The following is a 7,623-nucleotide window of genomic DNA, read 5'->3' as shown; positions in this document are numbered from 1 at the left end:
GACAAGTGGCTGAAGTCTAAACTCTCTGATTTAGAGGAGCGCAGCAGAAGACAGAATATTCGTATTTTGGGTTTGCCTGAGTCCGTTGAGGGCGCACGCCCGACTGCCTTTTTTTCCGGACTCCTCGTTGATGTCTTGGGTGAGCAAATACTCCCCTCTCCCCCGGAGCTGGACAGAGCCCACCGCAGTCTCGCGCCCAAGCCTGGCCCACGGGACCGACCGCGTCCCGTCATCATTCGCTTCCATCGATACCAGGTGAAGGACTTGGTGATGCGAGAGGCACGCAAAAAAGGAGAGCTGGAATACCGTGGCCATAAACTCCGATTCTACGAGGACTACAGCGCTGACGTTTTGAAGCAGCGAGCCGAATACAAAGATGTCATGGCTGAACTTTATAAAAGAGGACTCCGACCCTCTCTACTTTTTCCGGCGAAGCTGCGCATCACTCTCCGGAGTGGTGAGAAGAAGTGGCTGACCTCTGTCACTGAAGCCTCAAAATTCATCCGTAACCTGGGAGAGAATGAACCCGCTCCGCCCTGAATACTCGACGATGACTCCGTGGGATATATTAGATCTGCCGTAATGTATAATCTGATATCTGTGAGCAAATAACTGAGGACAATTGAGGGGTTTCTCTCCTTTCTTACTTTATTTGATCTATGCCCTCCTTGCTGAGTTATCCAGCTGCCTTTATGTTTATCTCCCCATATTTTAATTTGAGCATTAAGGCGAATTTATGAACAGCTATATGACAATTCTGATAGTTATCTCTGTGTTTCTTAATTTCTGTTGTTTATATATTTACTTTTCAATTGAGTAGTCCTGGCTTGGGGAGATTACTACAGCTGTAGGTGCAGCGTGCGGGGGAGATTCACTGTTATTGGTCATAGTTGCTTAAGCCTGTTTTGAGTGTTAGTCGCTCAATATTGTCAACTCTTTGTTATAGGGTTAACTGTTAAAACCCATGTTGGAGCTAGTAAAATAGGAAGTATATTCTGGGGATGTATAGGACGAGACCTGAGGAGGTCTTTCTGAGTTTGCTCCATAGAGTACTGTGTGAGCTTGGGGTTCAGGGTGTGTTTGGGCTGGTTAGCCGGGGGATAATTCATAAGTGGCTGTGTTTTTTTTGTTTTGTTTTGTTTTTGTTTTGTTTTGTTTTGTTTTGTTTTGTTTTTTCCTTTTCCCTTTGGAGCTATTCACTCTATTCTCTTTCTACAAGTGTTGTAGATGAAGGGTAATCTCAACTTCATTAGTTGGAACGTTAAGGGGTAAAAAGAAACAGAGTTTTTTCACATCTAAAGCAGCTCAGGGCTGGGGTAGCCTTTCTTCAGGAAACCCACTTGCATGATTCTGACCAGTGGCGGTTAGGCAAATGCTGGGCAGGACAGTTTTTTCATTCTAATTTTAAAGGGAAAGCCAGGGATGCGGCTATCCTTGTTGACAGAAACATTCCTTTTGAGCCCTCCAACATCACAGCAGATAAATTTGGACGTTCTATCATTGTTTCAGGCAAACTCTACAATAAGTCAGTGGTTTTGGCCAATGTGTATGCGCCCAATGTCGATGACGTACAGTTCTTTAATAGATTTTTCTCTGAACTCCCTGATCTAAATTCTCATTCTTTAATTCTCGGGGGGGATTTCAATTGTTATTTGGATGTAGTATTAGACCGCTCCTCCCCTAAACCTACCACTCTCAGCAAGTCCGCCAGTTACATTAAAGCATTTCTCGATGATTTTAGCCTTTCGGATCCCTGGCGGTTCTTGTATCCTACAGGGAGAGAATACTCCTTCTTCTCTCATGTCCACCACACTTATAGTCGAATTGATTATTTTTTTATAGATAATAAATTAATCTCAAACCTCAAGTCATGTAAATACGAGGGTATTATTATTTCTGATCACGCTCCCCTGGCTCTAGTATTAGCTTTTCCAGATGCCGAGTATTCAAGGAGACACTGGAGACTAGATCCATTGTTGCTCTCTGACGAAAACTTTCTCTTACACATTTCTACACATATTAAAACTTTCTTAAGTATCAACAGAACACCGGATGTGTCTAATAAAGTAATTTGGGAAGCTATGAAAGCGTATTTAAGAGGAGAAATTATATCATTTGCAGCTTATAAAAATAAGTGCTCAAAGCAAAAACAGACCGACATTGCTAATCAGATTTTAAATATAGATAAACAATATGCAAATTCTCCTTCTCCTGAACTGTACAAGGAGCGCTTGAAACTTCAGGCTGAATTTAACCTTCTTTCCTCTCGCGAAGTTGAAAGTCATCTGCTTCGGAGTAAAAGTAACTATTATGAGCATGGTGGGAAAACTGGCAAACTCCTGGCTGCTCAGCTGCGTGGGTTGAGAGCGAAACAACTTATTGCTAGTGTACGGACTGATAATGGAGGTATAACATCTGACCAAAAGGAGATTAATGACAAGTTTAAAACCTTCTACTCAAATTTATACTCTTCAGATTGTACAGCAGACTGTAATATTATGGAAAACTTCTTTAATAACCTTGACTTACCGTCCCTTTCTCAAGACCTGAGAAATAACCTTGATGCGCCCATCACCCAGGAGGAAATTTCAGCAGCGATATCATCTATGCAATCAGGCAAATCCCCTGGCCCAGATGGGCTCCCATCAGATTTTTTAAAAAAATTCTCTGCTGATCTAACCCCCCTCTTGTGCTCAGTGTTCTCTGATTCCTTAAACTCACGTGCACTCCCTCCCTCATTTAATCAGGCCTGTATCTCCCTGTTGCTGAAAAAAGGCAAAGACCCACTTGATTGTACTTCATACAGACCAATTTCATTATTAAACACAGACGTAAAGATCCTCGCTAAAATCTTGGCCCGTAGTCTGGAGGATATCCTTCCTTCTGTAATATCACCAGATCAAACTGGATTTATTAAAAGACGTCATTCGTTTTACAATATTCGTCGGCTATTTAACATTCTATATTCCCCCAAACATGTAGATTCAGAGTGCCTTGCCTCTATGGATGCTGAAAAGGCATTTGATAGAGTAGAATGGAACTATCTTTTTTGTACACTCGTTTGGCTTCGGTTCGGTCTTTTTATCCTGGATCAAAACACTGTATAAATGTCCTTCAGCCTCTGTTCTGACGAATAGTCACTACTCGGAATACTTTGATTTACATCGTGGGACCCAGCAGGGTTGCCCACTAAGCCCACTCCTTTTTGCGATTGCCATTGAACCTCTTGCAATTGCCTTACGTAGCGGCAGGCGGGTACAGGGGATATGGAGGGGAGGAGTCGAGCACAAAGTCTCATTATATGCCGACGACCTACTTCTGTTTGTTTCTAAACCAGCCACTTCTCTACCGGAAGCCCTCACTATATTAGACGATTTCCGTCAATTTTCAGGATACAAACTTAACTTAAATAGAAGTGAACTATTCCCAATTAATAAAGAAGCTCTTAAACTTGACTATACGGATCTCCCATTAAAGGTGGTGAAAGATCACTTTAATTACCTAGGAATTTGTGTCACTAGAGAATTCAAAAATTGATTTAAATCCAATTTTCTCACTTTATTTGATCAGGCCAAACAGATTTTATCCAAGTGGTCTCCTTTGTCTCTGTCCCTTATTGGAAGAATAAACTCAATTAAAATGACTTTGCTCCCAAAGTTCCTCTACTTATTTCAGTGTCTTCCCATTCTCATCCCCAAATCTTTTTTTAAAGCTCTTGATTCATTAATGACATCCTATATTTGGAATGGTAAACACCCTCGTTTGCGGAAAGCATTTCTCCAAAGACCCAAGCAGACAGGGGGAATGGCTCTGCCTAATTTCCAGTACTACTACTGGGCAGCGAATATTAGGTGTTTGTTATACTGGAAGCATTTCCATCTTGAACCCTCTTCTCCGGCTTGGGTGACAATGGAGGTTTGTGCTAGTAACCCTGTTTCCTTACCTACCCTCTTAGGCGCTGCACTTCCACTCGCTTCGGATATTCCCAAGAGCAACCCAGTAGTTTAGCATTCCTTGCTAATCTGGGGCCAATTTAGGAAAAGTTTTGGACTACAGCTTTTTTCACTTAAAAGCCCAATTGCTGCTAACCATTTATTTGCCCCCTCAATGGCTGATGGTGTATTTAAGATTTGGCACAGAAAAGGTTTGAAATGCTTTGACGATCTATACATTGATAATTGTTTTGTTAGCTTTTCTCAATTAACTGAAACTTCTGGCATTGCCAAAACCCACTTTTTTAGATTAATACAAATTAGGGATTTCATACAGCGCTTAACGATCCAATTTCCTTATAAACCCCCAGTCAACCCTATTGATATATTTCTCTCTGTTAACCCCACTTCCAAAGGTATTATGTCTAATCTATATAACCTTATTTCCAAACTGCACTGCTCTTCAATGGTAGCTATACGAACTGCATGGGAACAAGACCTAAACTATACCTTTACAGAGGACGTATGGGACTCGGTGCTGGACCGGATACACTCCTCTTCTATGTGCTCTCGTCATGCACTTTTGCAATTTAAAGTAGTGCATCGTATCCACATTTCCAAAACCAAACTAGCGCGAATATATCCTGATGTCGACCCTACATGTGATAAGTGTAAAGGCGCACCTGCCTCACTCCACCACATGTATTGGACTTGTCCCTCTTTAAGTAACTTTTGGTCATCGGTCTTCCATGCATTATCAGAAACCCTTCATCACCAAATTGAACCGAATCCCTTGACTGGTATTTTTGGCATTGCTCCAGGTTTGGACTTACCTAAAGCTATGCTCAACTTTCTGGCTTTTGCCTCACTACTAGCTCGACGAACTATTGCACTTAAGTGGAGGGACTCAGCACCTCCTTCCTACTCACACTGGCTCAGAGACATGACATCCTGTATGAATCTAGAGAAGATTAGACACACTATTCGGGGATCAGAGAAAAAATTCTACAGTATATGGCGCCCCTTCTTGGTATTCTATGAGAAACCTTCGACAGTTGTTACGGACTAGCGTACGGACACTTTATGTTGTGTCGTGGGTGGATGTTGGACAAAAAATCAAAAATGATCTTCCTGTGCAGTGATTGTCTTATTCATGCTTTGTCAATAATAAAAAGACCATGGAAAGAAAAAACTAAATATCTCCATACTGCTCGTCCGTAGTGATCCAAGTGTCCTGAAGCCCCGACATAAAAAGTTGTTTGGAAAAACCTCATTTGAACTCTGTTTTTAGCCTCATTGTAGCCTGTAGCTCTAGTTTAGGGAGGGCAAACGCTTCATTGGGGTCATCAGGTGTTTCGACGATTGGCCCACGTCACCTCCAGAGGGCTCATCAGCAACACCTCATGTCCCAGGTGCGCCTCCTTCTGTTGGTATTTCAGGGCCTTGTGGTGTCCTCTTAGTCCACAGCTCGCTTGTTTTTATTCTTCTGAACAACTTAATCTGCAATTTTTTTATACATTATCGATTTATATGATTATTATAAGACATGTTATGTAAAGCAAATTAGCCTGTGTTTTTATCTCATCTACCTGGAGGCTCGCCCAGGGCACCAAGTGTGCTTGCACCACCACTGAGTACACCAAACCCCTCCGGCAAAACTCGCCTGAAATGTGTTTAAACCCAAACAGACCATGGCCTGAAGATATTTACCCCTCCTTCTGTTTGGTTTAACTTTCTCCCCTCCTCACACTCTGGGTGTCCTCTGCAAACATGATCGGATAACACACTGTTATAACTTCTTACTTGCTCTCATACAAACTATCTTATTTATTTACAGTTTTCAAATTACTTCTTTTACGCCCTTGTTTTCTTCATCAGTTACATCTGTAAGTTTATTATTGCTTGTCCTCGTTTGTTTATGTATTTGTCAGTGTGTCTGCACTGACTGCTGGATTAAAGGATTCAAAAAATTGATTTGAAAACAGTAAATAAATAAAATAGTTTGTATAACAGCAGGTAAGAATTGACATCAGGCATTTGTGAGTGACTTACCCGGTCAGACAGGTGAGTCAGAAATGTACCTGCCTGGAGACAAAATCGTTGAACCCTGCAGGAAGACAACAACTTAAGAGTTTTTTCTTGTTTAAACTTGACTCAACTCGACCGCAGCAGAACAAGAGGATTTTACTTTGTGCTCAACAGACTTGAGTTATTTTTCTGTAAAGATGTTAATCAGCCAGTTTGCCCTCCATCTGGGTCGAACATGTGATGAGTGAAAATACAAAAATGGCCATAAAGCGCTGATATTACACCAAACAAGGACACGTTTCATGTTTTATGTGTTGTATAAACTGTGCGTGAAGAAATACAAACATCCTGTTAGACCTCTTATTGATACAAATACATATAGACTTTTTTAAAATCATGAATTGTCCCAGTATACAAGCACGGGAGGGGAATCCATTTATTGAGCCAAGTATGTGCGACTCCTCTACGATAGGTGGAGATATGCCCCCTTTCAGCTTGTTAGTATTGGACCTTTTTCCTGTTGACCTATTACGTCACAGACCAAACAATGGACAAACAAGTTAGCTACGGTTAGCTAGCAGCTAACTGGTATCATGGTGGACAACTTTACAGCTCTGTACATTTGGTCCGTCCAAAAAGTCACGGCTCTGGATGTAGATTTCTCCATGTTGTTATCGGCTTCTTCTTCTCTTACACATTTAATGCTATTGGACTTCCGGGTCAAAGCCCGGGGCGGAAACTGTGGAGCATGCTCAGAGCGCCTCGGCCAGTTTGGGTCTGATTGACTGTATACATGCAGGAGTCACATGATCTGGGTGTGTTAGTCCCACTGTGACACATTCACTGCAGGACCATTTCACTCACACTGACATGTTTACAGGGATTTTAAAGGTCCGTTTTTTTTTTGGACTGACACAATAAATCCATTTTCTCTGATATCATGGAAACTTACTGACTGGCATTAGAGGCACATTCATGTTTTCACATTGGTCACCATAGTAAAGATAATCTATGACAAGAGAGAGCATTACAAGCTGTGCCAGTGGTACGAAAAGATGTCCTTCTGACCTCGTAGCCCTTTAACATTTAACATTTGCACATCTGTTTTTAAATGCTAACAGAATTGCAAACAAATAACATAGAGCATTAGCCCCTTTTACACTGCCAGATTTTCGGCAAATGTTGGGCCGTTTTGCCGGCAAGCTGCAAGCGTTTAGACACACAGAGCCGGATTGGCGAGTTGATCCGAGGTGCCCAATTTTCCGCCTCGTAGGGTAGTCTGACCAAACGTCTTCTTTTGCCCGGACATGTCCACTTTTCACGTCCTGTCCGGGGCGTCTGGGGGGTGTTTATAAATTGATGATAATGTCCGGTTTTCCTTGTGTGTGTGTGTGTGTGTGTGTGTGTGTGTGTGTGTGTGTGCACGTAATCCCCGAGAGGCTGCCTTATCGGCGGATCTCCAACACTCACAACGAGGAAGCAGCAGACATCCGCGACGCAGCATTATTCTAAGCTTCCAAGATGCCAAAGCGCAAGTGCAGCTTCACAGATGAACTGCAGAAAAAATTCCCAACTTACCGTCCCGACCCGGTCGGGATATATGGGAGGCTGAGTGCACCGTGTGCAAAGCTGGCACATATGATTCTGTGTCTAATAAAGGTGC

The sequence above is a fragment of the Epinephelus moara genome, chromosome 18, assembly GCF_006386435.1.
Source record: "Epinephelus moara isolate mb chromosome 18, YSFRI_EMoa_1.0, whole genome shotgun sequence".
Classification (NCBI taxonomy): domain Eukaryota; kingdom Metazoa; phylum Chordata; class Actinopteri; order Perciformes; family Serranidae; genus Epinephelus; species Epinephelus moara.
This window is presented reverse-complemented; position numbering follows the sequence as displayed.